General features: G+C 44.7%; 1 pseudogene; it reads left to right on the forward strand.

Moving 5' to 3' along the window:
* Positions 1-9,619: 9,619 nt before the first annotated feature.
* LOC123191305 (obtusifoliol 14-alpha demethylase-like) lies at positions 9,620-11,455 on the forward strand (annotated as a pseudogene).
* Positions 11,456-14,812: the final 3,357 nt, after the last annotated feature.

Below are 14,812 nucleotides of genomic sequence, written 5' to 3' on the forward strand. Positions count from 1 at the left end.
AAGATCAATACACATGGCAATATGCCAAAAAAAGTGCCCACCTACCAGAGCAGGAGAATTCATACTCCACGGTCTGCATACGACTAGGAACCCTGCGGTGCATGGGCCAGGATGCAGGCCCGTGGTGTAGAATATCTCTGCTGCTAGTAGGCCCCAAGGGGCAGAGGGGACGAGAGTTAGGCAATGTACTGCCTGCAATTGATAGGAGCTTGTGAGGGGAGTCGCAGCCGGGTATATAAACCGGTGCGGCGCTCCCTCGCTTAGCGAGGTGGGACTAAACTCCCACCACCCAATGGTTGTGCGCTGCGATGTGCCCTGCACGGCTCCGCCTTGGGCCCAGTTCGGGCGGGCTGGCCCATGGCAGCCTTACCCGCGCGCTGATATGTTTTATATTTTGTTTGTTTCTTTTCTTGTTTATATTTCTAATATTTAAAATCAAATCTCTTTTTTCTATATTATTTCTAAAAGTGTTTACTAAAATTTAAAAAATATGCCAAATTCTGTTGTGTTTTATTTCATTTATTCGTTCTCTTTTGTATATTGCTAATATTTACGAAATATAAACTAAAAGGGTGTGTTTTATTTTAATTGTTAATTCTAATATTTCTTATCTTTATTATTTTTGAAATATTTTTAGTTTGTAAAATAAAATGTTCTGTTTTATTTCACTTCTTCGTTCCAATATTTGTTCTCTTCTTTATATTCGAAATATTTACAAAATGTAAGATAATATGTTATGTTCTATTGCACTTCTTCATTATTTCAATTCTTCATTCCAAATTATAAATTTTATTTTCTGTTTGATACTTGAAATATTATTAAATCAAATGTAGTTGGGACAATTGCATGCATACCTCCACATGCACCATGTACTAGGTTTATCTTCTCGGTCTCACCAATTCAGACCAAACTGTATGCACACCCTAGGATGACCATGGCAAGCATGCATGACGAGTATCGTTCACTTCCAAAACTCGATGCATTTTCTAGGATTTTTCCAGCAACAAAACCCTACAACACTGCCCCCACGTGATGCAACGTGTGTTTTGTGTCCGAACTCATGCACACCTTGCCTGGGGGGGCACATTGGCCATGCTCACATGCTCTCAAAAGTTGGGGTCATCTCATGCATGCCCCCACATGCACTATGTACAAGCAGGACCATTCGGGTCTTCCGGAGATCAGGTCTGAAATTGGTTTTCCCTGACGGTCCCACCAAATGGTCCCAAACTTCATGCATACCCTACGATGACCATGGCATGCATGCGTGACAAGTATCGTTCATTTGCGACACTCGATGCATTTTCTAGGGTTTTCCGACGACAAAACCCTACAACACTACCCCCACGTGACGCAACGTGCGTTTTGTGTCCGAATTCGTGCACACCTTGCCTGGGGGACCACATTGGCCAAGCCCACAAGCTCCCAAAAGTTGGGGTCATCTCATGCATGCTTCCACATGCACCATGTACAAGCAGGACCATTCGGGTCTGCCGGAGATCAGGTCTGAAATTGGTTTTCCTTGACGGTCCCACCAAATGATCCCAAACTTCATGCATACCCTACGATGACCATGGCATGCATGCGTGACAAGTATCGTTCATTTGCGACACTCGATGCATTTTCTAGGGTTTTCCGGTGACAAAACCCTACAACACTACCCCCACGTGACGCAACGTGCGTTTTGTGTCCGAATTCGTGCACACCTTGCCTGGGGACCACATTGGCCAAGCCCACAAGCTCCCAAAAGTTGGGGTCATCTCATGCATGCTTCCACATGCACCATGTTCAAGCAGGACCATTCAGGTCTGCCGGAGGTCAGGTCTGAAATTGGTTTTCCTTGATGGTCCCACCAAATGATCCCAAACTACATGCATACCCTACGATGACCATGGCTTGCATGCATGACAAGTATCATTCATTTGCGACACTCGATGCAATTTCTAGGGTTTTCTGGCGAGAAAACCCTACAACACTGCCCCCACGTGACGCAACGTGCGTTTTGTGTCCGAATTCGTGCACACCTTGCCTGGGGACCACATTGGCCAAGCCCACATGCTCCAAAAGTTGGGGTCATCTCATGCATGCTTCCACATACACCATGTACAAACATGACCATTCGGGTCTGCCGGAGGGTAGGTCTGAAAGTGGTTTATGCGTAACCGACGATCTCACGAAATGATCCCAAACTTAATCCGTAACCTACGATGACCATGGCATGCATGCATGACAAGTATCGTTCATTTTCGACACTCGATGCATGTATAATATTGTAGAAATGATAGAGATACTATAAATATTGTTGAACATATACAAGTATACAATAACTAATACATGTCACAAAGAGTTTTTTTAGAGATGAACCAATGATATTTATTTTGAGGGAAGAAACAATGCAGGTAGGTGGGCCGGCCCAGACCGCAAATAAGTGTTAGATCCATATTGTGGAGCCTACAACGCTGCGCTTTCCATGCACGTCGATCACACGCACGTCGATCACGGGAGTAGTTGTCGTGCTGTTACACAATTCTGGGATCGCGCTAATCCATATGTTCCTAATCCTACGATTGAGGAGCACGTTCAGCCTCGCTTCAACGGAGGAAAATATAGATCGCGAGATTAGCCATAGTGAAGTTACGACGACCTAGGCGTCGACCTCGTATATAATCTCCTCCTCCTCGCACATGTCGTCAACTAGATCGACTCCTGCCGGCGAGGCGTCGACAGCTTCGTCCGCCGCATCCCACACGCCACAAAAACCCCGAGAAGATCAAGATCGTCCGCACGTGCAGTCCGACCTTGACGAACTACGTCGAGAACGCATCGCCGACTTCTTTCATCTTCGTCGACCGATCAAGTAAATTGTCCTCCTTCCCTCGCGCCTTCATAGCAAGCTACTTCCTCCGTCTTGTTGCTTTGATGGACTTAGGTTTACCACATATTTTCAACTAGTATGAACTCGACTAGATGCGTTCTGACTAGATGGCGTAGATGAAAACATTCTTTGGTTATTTCATAGCATGGTAGAATAAGATGTTGCGATCCAATTATATTGTTGTGCACATAGAACATTAAAGAGTTATTAACATTAGATGTTGATGAACCTCAAATAGGTACCATTGCTATAGACTCTAGTTTTTTACAGCTGAACAATTTGTCACCCTGTTAGTAAGACAACCAGACGAATTAGTAACAGTTTACCATATTAAATTTGTTGATTATATAATTTATATGATACTCAAAGAACTTGATCAGATGCAAGTAAATTCAATTACCAATTGTAGTTATTTTTTTATTGCCTCATGTCAGCACACACTTGGCTGCATGTTGCAGTATACATGGTGATAGTTTTGTATTTCTATTAGTGTTATTTTTGCATTAGTGTTAGCTACTGCCAGAAAGTTTTATATTTTTGCATGCCTATTGTTATTTTTGCTTTAGTGTTAGCTAATGTCACGAAGTTATATATTTTCTTTCAACATGATGGACGAGCTGAATGGAGAAATAGTATGCGCAGTTGAGAAATGGTGCAAGCTTGTTGCAGATCTATCAAACGGTCAACATGCTAGAGTGGCTGATACATCATTGCACAGCATGCTACAGATACCATCTATTAAGATGTGTACCCTGCTGATTAGGTATATGATTGAGAATTTTCAGGCCAGCACGGGCAAATTCATTATACAAGAGCAGGTTGGGGAGGTGACTCTCCGTGCGGTCGACGTCAAGTGCATCTTTAACCTCGAGAACCAAGGACTGTCCGCTTCGGACATTCTGACTGAAGAAGGCGAGGACATGAAGGAGCGGGTGCCGCCACAATTTCTTAGTAAGACATCAGAAAACATAGTGATAGATAATCTCATTGAGGACATAATTAAAAGTAAAGCCACCGATGATGATTTCCTTCGCAAAGTAGTGCTTGTCCTGTTAGGAATAATTATTGCTCCCATGTCGAGCAAGATTGTGCCAAAGCAGTACTACGCTTTGGTCGAAGATGTGAAACGTAGTTCAAAGATTAACTGGAATGCCTTCACCATGTGTGTTCTCCTTGATTGCCTTCGCATAGTGAAGAAAGGCAAACACCTCCGCCAGACAGAAATTTGAGGCGGCATGAGCGGCGCACCACACACGGAGAAGCCTTCTTCTTGACCACCGTTCTGTTTGACAGCTGCGCCACCTAATCCTGAGCCACCTCCTCTTCTTCCACCTTCACTATGTCAGGGAGGAGGGGAAGGAGCTCGACGTCGATGGGCATTGTCTTGCCACCCTTGACGGCGACCGACGCTACCATCTGCACAGCGTCCTCCTCGCCCTCCTCATGGTCCAACGGCAGCACTGGCTTCGACACATGGCGGACCTGGTAGTCCGGGCTGACGGGCGTAGGGACAGCGAGCTCGACGTCGACGCAGTCCGCCCTCGACACGGTGCGTGCTGAATCTGGCCGCAGCGTCATGGTGGTGGAGCGGTACATCCACCACCTTGCGCGCTGAACAGGGGAGTCTCTCAGCGTGGCCTCTCACATTGCCCACACGAGTAGGACAGTCGGCGGGACGCCGCGGCCATAGGGGAAGGCGCGCTTCCTCTCGGCATCGGTGAGGACTTTGACGAGGCCACGCGCATGGTTGACCAACATCTCCGTGCCGGGGAACCAGCTGCACACCTCCGTCAACTGTGCGCGCCACCCCTCGTCATCGCCGGTGTGGTCCATCATCGCTCTCTGCCAGCCGAGGCTTCTCTCCATGGAGGCGGTTGCAGCGGTCACCGGCGACGGTATTTTCGATCTACTGTATGTGGGGATAAGAGGGGAGTTCGAACCGGCGCCCGTGGGAGGTGGGTGAGTGTGTGGTGGGGAGGAGAGTGGTACAGTTACTTATTTAATGGCATTTAGGACGTGGGCAGGGGAAATGTACAATAATATTCTTTCTACCTCCCGCCCCGGTCATTACACAGTAAAGAATTTTTTTGATTTTTGTTTACAAGGAAACATGTTACTTTATTTAAACAAAGACTGGGATCTCGTCTGCTAATACACTAAGGATACAATCAGGGGGCCAAAGCCTCCAAACCAAAGAAACACAAGCGCCTACAGCTACCTGGCAAAGTATGAGCCGGTCGATTAACACAGTTAATAATTGAAGCAAGTGTTCTACTCTTGTTCCTTCTCCACTTTTCTGCACCTGCTAGAAGACAAGCTAAGTTAATGAATGATACAAACTTTAATAATCCACAATGCATACAAACACTTACTTCTGATTTAGTTTGCATTTCTTGCTACGTCTAGTGTGTCCTACCAATTTGCAAGCGCCGCACTGGGTTTTCAACTCATCAAAAGAGAGTGGTCTACCATTTTTCGAGACATGGCGGCTCTCATCTGCCTTTGTTGCACCTTTGCTTGACACTTTCATAGGATCTTTAACCTCAATCATGTTGCCTTCACCATCGTCCACATATTCAACTGCACACTTACTGATGTCATTTGTTTGCTTCAACAAATTTTCCTGTAGCAGATCATACTCATGACTCTTAGCTATCACAGCCTTCAAACTCTCGTGTAACTGATCCCACAAAGCAGGGTGTTTGCATGCCGCATGCATAGCTTCAGACGCTAACACACTGACCTGGCTATATTTCATTCTTTCCCCGGCCCCAGTCCAACCAAATCCCAACAGATCGCTTGTGCGCCTCGCGGGTAGTCCCAACCTTGCTTCTTTCGTGAACCGAATAAGAACTAAACACTTTGGTATTTCAGATATGTTCAAGTGCTTCAGTACATGGAATATGTGCTTGCAAGGTAGACCTTTCGAATCATTCTTCTGCAGCTGCACCTTATAGTTTCTGCGGAATTTACTGGTGTATACTCCACCCAAAAACGGCGCTTCCGGTTATTCTTCCAGGCCACGATGTACTGCTGTGATCCGTCTCCCAGCTTAATTTCTACAATCTCCATGCCGTCAATTTTTCTAAGATCATCTTGCAACATATAGAAGTTTGCTGGAGTGAAGACGTGAGAAGCAGCTATCTCAAGTTCCCTCGAGCTAGTAACTGGCACCGGTAAACTCTGTGAGGCCGTGCAGTCATCTCGCGCCTCGTTTTCACGGATACGCACAACTGCGTTCTCATAGTGCAAAATCATATCCACCAGGGTCATTTCACCGTCTAGGTGGAGGTGAAGGCATGAGTTCAGGCTTTCACTCCGCTGGTTGCTTTTCATGCCAAGCCAAAACCCCTCAGTTAGATATGCCGCGGCCCACAGTCTCCTCTTCTTATACATCCGCCTCAACCATGTTACAGTTTTTTCCGACTGCCATCTTTTGGAAAATGCGTGCCATCTCTACTCAAACGTTGCCGTGGACGTGTTGTAGTACAGAAGAGTTCGGAACTCCTTCAAGGACTTGTGACTGAGGTGAATCTTCATATTTTTCTCTATGTGCCACGTACATATACGGTGCCACACGTCTGGCAAGACTTCGCAAATTGCCTTGATCATCGCAGCGTCGGCGTCTGTGATAACACTCTTATGCATCTTTTGACACATGGACCTCAAAAAAGTCTGCAGAAGCCACACGTATGTCTCCTCGGTCTCGTCCGAAAATATGGCACAACCAAAAACAGTGGTCTTCCGGTGATTGTTAAGACCAACAAAAGGTATGAATGGCATACCATAGCGGTTCATCTTGTACGTGCTGTCAAATACAAGCACGTCGCCGAAGTCCTCATAGTCATGACGAGACTGGGAGTCGCACCAGAACATCCTATTCAAATGTCCTTCCTTATCTAGCCTGTACTCGAAAAAGAAGCTAGGATCCCTCTGTTTCCTACTGGCCATGATGCCTATGGCTGTGGCAGCATCACCTTTTGAAAGCAGCTTCCTCTTCTCCTTGGCGCAAAGATTGTATATTTCACGCCTGGTAAAACCAACACCGCCGTACCATACATGTTTGCTGATGAAGCAATCCATCATGTCGTGAATTCTAATCCCTGCAGCTCCCATGGACATTATCTCATGCTTCTGGTACTCTTTGATTTTTCTGTGGGACCAAAGAAAAGGTACCTCGTCCGGTCCTGCCAACATATGGCTATGCTTGTCCTCAAAACTTTCAACATACCAAACCCCACGCTTTTGGTCAAGCTTGACGGTCAGGTGCGCTTCGCAAAAGCAGCGTGTCTCGGCTCTGAGCCTACGGCTGTGTCCTTCCTCGGTTAGCAACTTGCTGTCACGTTTCCCTTGTCTTGAACAAACAAACCGCCTATAACGCATATGACGTGACTCTGTTTTGCTATACCTGACCTTATTCTTTCTAATGCTGAAACCATTATCTCTAGCATAGCTGTTGTAGAAATCATACGCAGCATCGTGAGACGTAAAGGTCATTTCCATTATCTGCATGAACATATCCCTCTTATCATCTGCACTGGCAGTATCTTGGACATTCTTTGCCCCATCATCTTGTGTCACCTACACAATCAAACCACAGCCATGAAAACAGATTTCTAAGGTTTAACATTACTTACTTCCATAGAACATTGATTACACACATACCTCACTCATGATGACCGACGACTCGGACTCCCCAGAACCAGGTGCATCTAATGATTCGTCGTTAAGGCCTGTCTCCGCGTCGGATTCACCGTAATAGTCGTACGCATTATGACATTCGGAAATGAACTGAAAAATACAACACAAATACATAATTACTTATCATATAATATTCCAGAAGAAATTCAATTTGCATGCCAACAAATTTTTCACTTACGTACCTGACTAATGTAATCTTCATTCGAGAGCTCCGAGTTGTTTTCCTGATCATCATCAAGCTCATCGATCTATAAATTTTCAACACAAAGATTTAATGTTGTCGGATGCCACCAAAAAATTACAACATGACAATGCCACTCACATTAAGATCGTCCCATTCGTTCCCATTCTCTGACCGATCTTCACGATCTGAATTTTCATCATCTGACCAATCTTCTATCCAGTCTTTCATCAGTTCTCCAAACTCCATGTCTACCATGATATCAGTTAACTCCTCGTCCGCCATTTCCTACAACCAATATTATGTATCATCACATGTGCAAACATTATCAATGATGAAATATAAAACACATAGCACACGATCACGGATGTTATGTAAACAACCGCAACCGAGGCCGTTCAGATCTGCCCAACTTAGTAAGGAAGATGGCCACGGCACCCGTCGTGATCACTTTCAATCGCGAGGAACTGCACGATCTCAAAACCTAGCTTGATCTGTGATTACCTCTGCCGCCGGATACCTAGGTTAGCCGCCACATCAAATAACGATACCGGTGGTGCGCACAGCCGACGGCAACCGACGCTACGTGAACCCAGATCACGAGGAGCAGCACTACCGGAACAAGATCCACGATCGCATGCGCCGCCGGGTAGCTAGGTTACCTGCCCCGCTAGGTTAACCACTACCATTGGCGGCGGCAGTTCGTTCGATGTTGCCGCGAGCGAGACTAGAGGGGGGACGCGGGATGCGGTACCTGTGCGCGCTCGTTGGAGATTCACGACGTTGTCGCGGCCGCTGTCCGACGACATCGCCGGCAACGAGATAGCCGCCGCTGGAGATCTACTACGTGACTTATGGAGCTGCGTCAATGCTCGCGAGATTGATGGAGCTGCTCGCGTGAATGATTGGATTCGGCAGGTCTTACGTGGACGTGGGGTCGTGTGATGTTCTTTTTCGGACCAGGGTACTGTACGTATACAGTCTGGGTTATACAGGGCTAGACAGGGTTTGGATCTGGGTTGCGGCGGGCCAGGAAAAAAACAAATTCGCGGGGACAAAAATACCCCTCCGAAATTAGGTTAGGGGGGAGCACTGGAGCAGGTCTCCTTTCTATCTCTCCCAACTCAACAAAACTCCCACGTGACACCACTAAGAGAAGAGTTTGAGTCACACCATCATTCCTCGTACAAGATTCAAAACTACCAGGTAATTAGTTCACAAGATATTCAAAACCTCAAACCACGTGGAGAATCCATTATTCAGATACATGAGCTATAGAAACATTTCTCATGAATGAATATATAGTTTGTGACTAGTCATGAGTAGTTTGCGTCACACCAAGGTTAATTGCATTTTTCTTCCTTCATGCAACTGGTCAATTGCTTTTTTAGGACCAAGACCAGACTATTAGTTCAGTTTTAGTTTTGAACCGGCACTTTGTAGTAGTAAACAATACGGTGCAGCAACGACTATTAAATGAGACCGGACAAGTCAAGAAGCCTCGGTGCATCTATAAAACGCCTGTCCTGCCCGACAAGTAGTTCTTCTCATGCATCCACCTCCAAACGGTTCATCCTATTTCCAATTCTTTTCAGCTTCAGTGCAGGTCTGTATCTAGTTAGTTGTTGTAGGATTATAGCTACGCCTGGTTCAAGCACAAACAATTAGTACGTATGTAATCTCTCTCTCTCTCTCTCTCTCTCTCTCTCTCTCTCTCTCTCTCTCTCTCTCTCTCTCTCATCAGTACGTAACTTCTAAAAACTTCCATTCTACATATGTTTTCCTTCATCCTCAGCTCAATCAATTTACTCATTTTCATTAGCCAGGTTTCATAAAGTTGAGCGCTGCATATGCATATGGACATGGATGGGATCACAATACACACGGCAGCATGCTTTACCATAGCATTTTTGTTTCTCACCACAATCATCTCCAAGATCATTGCAAGAATCAGAACCATTCGTCTTACACGCAAAGGAAAAAGATCACCAATTACTCTGCGCCCGCCACAAGTTGTGAGTGGAGCTCCTCTAATGGCAGCCCTGCTCACACTTGTGACGCCCAAGAAGGGTTTACATGCTGCAATCCATGAACTACACATGAAGATGGGAAGTGTGTTCACAGTGAACCTTTTCGGGCTAAAGAAGGTGACCTTAATTAACATTATTTTGCAGATGGAACAAATCTTAAATTTAAGAGTATTCTCTGAGTTACAAACTCACGTACATGTGACCAATTTTTGAAGGTGACATTTTTCTTTGGGCCAGAGGTCACTCCTCATTTCTTCAAGGGATCACCATCCGAGATCGATTTCGGGGATACAGCTAAGATCATTGTGCCCGTCCTCGGTCCAGGAGTTCTGTTTGGCGTGGACATGGCTACCAGGAATGAGCAGATCCGATTTTGTACCAAGGCGATACAGCCGGCGAGGTTTCGAAGAGATGTTCATTCCATGGTTTGCATAGTGGAGGTAATTTTACTTTTAGATAATAAAGATATATCTTTCCCGGCCTCTGCCTCAGGAGATGTACGCAACCTGATTAGGAACGCAAGTTCCTCTATTTTGATTGATATGCACCATTTAATTACTCCGCCTTATGATTATTAGTTGTTTGATTTATAAATCTTTTATTTTATTTAGAATAATGCTTGATATGGGAACTTTTGTATGTAGGACTACTTTGCGAAATGGAGACAAAGTGGTACGGTTGATTTAAAGCATGAGCTTGGCCACCTAATCGTGTTGATCGCAAACAGATGCTTGCTTGGCAATGAGATCAAAGGCAACAACTTGGAAGAAGTGTCGAGACTCCTCCATGAACTATTTGAAAACAGCTTCCACATGATCAACTTATTCTTCCCGCACCTCCCAATTCCGCCGCACCACCGACGCGACGGCGCATGCAAGGCTGGGAGAGATACTCCACGAGATAGTCAGATCACGTAGAAGAATTAGCCCAGTCCGAGTCATGGACAGCAATGATGACGACGAAGGCGATGTGTTGCAGAGCTTCATAGACTCAAAATACAGTGATGGCCGATCCATGACAGAGAGCGAGATCGTCGGGCTACTCATTGCCATCTTGTTCGCCGGGCAGCACACGAGCTCAAGTACCAGCACCTGGACAGGAGCTTGACTGCTAAGCAATCAAAAGTACATGACAGCTGCCATGGAAGAGCAGAAGAAAATCATTGAGCAAAATGGAGAACCCATAGACTACACCATCTTGTCAAAGATGGATACCTTGCGTTGCTGTATCAAAGAGGCACTGAGGCTTTATTCTCCGACGCCATTACTACTTCGTCATGCACACAAGAGATTCGCGGTGCAAACCAGAGATGGCATGGAATATGAGATTCCAAAAGGGCATGCTTTAGCATGCTCCATAGCGGTCAGCAACAAGTTACCTTACATTTATAAGATCCCTAATATGTATGACCCATGCCGGTTTGGCCCGGGGAGAGAAGAGGACAAAACCGGCGGCAAGTTTTCGGACATATCTTTTGGTGCTGGGAGGTATTCTTGCTTGGGACAGGATTATGCTTTCATGCAAATCAAGGTCATATGGAGCTATTTGCTGAGGAACTTTGAGCTTGAGTTGATCTCTCCTTTCCCCGAGCTAGAGAATGACAAAATATTACCAGGACCCAGGGGAAAAGTGACGGTTACTTATAGGAGAAGGTCAATAGTTAATTAGCACGCATGCACGTAAACTAACGAGTTTGTAATCAAACTGTGTGTTGGTGTGTCATTGTTATACGCTGGTAATTAATACTCTGTATATGGCAAATATGTGCTAAAAAATCAAGAACTAATAGCATATATGTGAAAATATCTCACCATCAGCGTGGGTGTGTGAGTAATGTGGTCATGTGTATATATGTGTGTACAAGTTCAAGTGATGCTTGTTTTGTAAACAATGTTCTAATATCCATATTCATCTATGACTTCTTTTTCCGTAGATTTTTATTTTATGGGCCGGGGGGGAGGGGGGGGGGGGGGGGGGGGTAGCGGGAATGTCGTCTCGGGTGGGCTTAGCAATTGTCAGCAGTAGGAGTGGGTGCGAAGCAGATGAGAATGTAGGAAAAAAATTGAAGTAGTTGAGAAACATTGTATAAAATCAAGAGTTAATTTCAATTTTTTTGCCCCAAGTTACGTGTTCATGGCATACATTAACACATTTAGAGATTTTTCGTAATTTATAACCCATTTATGCAAACTTATGCCACCTTCTGCCCCATTTTGTTTTTTATGCTGACTGGGTGTGTCACATAGAAAGTTTAGTTAGCACCCTTCCTTTTCCTCCTGATTTGCTTAGTTCTTGTGGTCCAGTCACACCGCACCGCACCACCCAAGTCCTTCCTCTTCACTCGCTCATGCAATCAACCGGAAGAGTGTTGGCATCCGCAACACCGCCGTGCGACTAATCAGATGTCGAGTTGGTGCCGTAGCATTGGGCCGAGCTCGGCTTCTGCCGCCTCTCACATGAGGATCCTACATCAGTAGTAGGAGTGGGCGCGAAGCAGATGAGAAAGTAGGAAAACAATTAAAGTAGTTGAGAAAGAACGCAAATTCATGTTGCTTGTTCATGTTGTTACTTTTTGCTGCTCTAATTTCTTACGGAAAAAACATGGCACATTTTTAAATTAGTTTGAAAATTTTGCTGATTAAAAATTATTAATGGATTGAAAAAATAATGAACTTATAAATTACTTGTAAATTTTACAGCTATGAGAAATGTTTTTCAAAACAGGCAAATTTTTAAAAATCTTCATAAATTCCGGCGGTGCGTTTAGTATCGTTGGTGGGTGTGTTGAGGTGTGTCTCTGGCGGATCTATCTTTGATGGATTTGCTCGGATCTCGTCATTATTCGTCTACGTTCGTGTGTTTTGGGTTGAATCCTTCTGACCTACGTTATTCTGGTGCGCTAGTCTTACGAGGCCTTAGCACGACGACTTCCCGACTGTCTATTACAACAAGTTGTGCCTGATTCCGGCGATGGAGGGGCTATGACGGTGGCGCACCTTCGGCTCACTTTAGTGTTTGTAGTCGTTGCTAGGTGGTCTATGTATCTAGACATAATTTTTATTTCTGGTGTTCGTTGTACTGCCATGATTGATAAGCCTTTTCTCTGTAGGTGCTCCTCTGTGCACGATATACCTTTGCAAGTGGCCAGGGACAATGAGGAGGAGTGTTATCAGTTGCTTGTTCATGTTGTTACTTTTTGCTGCTCTAATTTCTTACGGAAAAAACATGGCACTTTTTTAATTAACTTCAATTTTTTGCTAAAATAAAAAATTATTAATGGACTTAGAAATTTCTAGTAAATAATAAAACTATAAGAAATGTTTCAAAAACTGAATTTTATAAAGACCTCTTCATGAATTTGAAAAATGTTTGCTAATTTTTAAAAAATTAGAAATTTCAAAATAATATTTATGTATTTTCTAAGGTTCTTTAATTTTAAAAATTAATTTTTAATTAAGAAAACACAAGATTTGAAAAGGTAGGTAAAGATTCAAAATAAAATGAAAATAAATGAAAGAGGAACAAAATCCATTTAATAGACTGGAAAAATCATAAAAACAAGAAGGAACAGAAGCTTCTGGGAGCTCGTGTTTGGCGAGGAAAGGCAAAACTACCAGATGGGCTGGTCCATCTAGAACAATGGCGGGGCTCTTGTTGGCACCTCACGCGCTACATATGGACCTTTCTTGAATTTCATGGGCCTTCTATTTGACAGATGCTACGTCAAATAGATGCTCTTTCGCACTAGGATGGAGTGCGCCAGCCCATTTAGCTTGTGTAGCCTAGGTTTCTGTTCTATGTTCTACTGGTTTGGGAAAAGGTTCAAACAGATCGCTTGTGCGCCTTGCGGGCAGTCCCAACCTTGCTTCTTTCGTGAACCGAATAAGAACTAAACACTTTGGTATTTCAGATATGTTCAAGTGATTCAGTACATGGAATATGTGCTTGCAAGGTAGACCCTTTCGAATCATTCTTCTGCAGCTGCACCTTATAGTTTCTGCGGAATTTACTGGTGTATACTCCACCGAAAAACGGCGGTTCCGGTTATTCTTCCAGGCCATGATGTACTGCTATGATCCGTCTCCCAGCTTAATTTCTACAATCTCCATGCCGTCAATTTTTCTAAGATCATCTTGCAACATATAGAAGTTTGCTAGAGTGAAGACGTGAGAAGCAGCTATCTCAAGTTCCCTCGAGCTAGTAACTGGCACCGGTAAACTCTGTGAGGCCGTGTAGTCATCTCGCGCCTCGTTTTCACGGATACGCACAACTGCGTTCTCATAGTGCAAAATCATATCCACCAGGGTCATTTCACCGTCTAGGTGGAGGTGAAGGCATGAGTTCAGGCTTTCACTTTGTTGTTTGCTTTTCATGCCCAGCCAAAACCCCTCAGTTAGATATGCCGCGGCCCACAGTCTCCTCTTCTTATGCATCCGCCTCAACCATGTTACAGTTTTTTTCCGACTGCCATCTTTTGGAAAATGCGTGACATCTGTACTCAAACGTTGCTGTGGACGTGTTGTAGTACAGAAGAGTTTGCAACTCCTTCAAGGACTTGTGACTGAGGTGAATCTTCATATTTTTCTCTATGTGCCACGTACATATACGGTGCCAAACGTCTGGCAAGACTTCGCAAATAGCCTTGATCATCGCAGCATCGGCGTCTGTGATAACACTCTTATGCATCTTTTGACACATGGGCCTCAAAAAAGTCTGCAGAAGCCACACGTATGTCTGCTCGGTCTCGTCCAAAAATATGGCACAACCGAAAACAGTGGTCTTCCGGTGATTGTTAAGACCAACAAAAGGTATGAATGGCATACCATAGCGGTTCATCTTGTACGTCCTGTCAAATACAAGCACATCGCCGAAGTCCTCATAGTCATGACGAGACTGGGAGTCGCACCAGAACATCCTATTCAAATTTCCTTCCTTAGCTAGCCTGTACTCGAAAAAGAAGCTAGGATTCCTCTGTTTCCTACTTGCCATGATGCCTATGGCTGTGGCAGCATCACCTTTTGAAAG

This window comes from Triticum aestivum, chromosome 2A (assembly GCF_018294505.1).
Source record: "Triticum aestivum cultivar Chinese Spring chromosome 2A, IWGSC CS RefSeq v2.1, whole genome shotgun sequence".
Classification (NCBI taxonomy): domain Eukaryota; kingdom Viridiplantae; phylum Streptophyta; class Magnoliopsida; order Poales; family Poaceae; genus Triticum; species Triticum aestivum.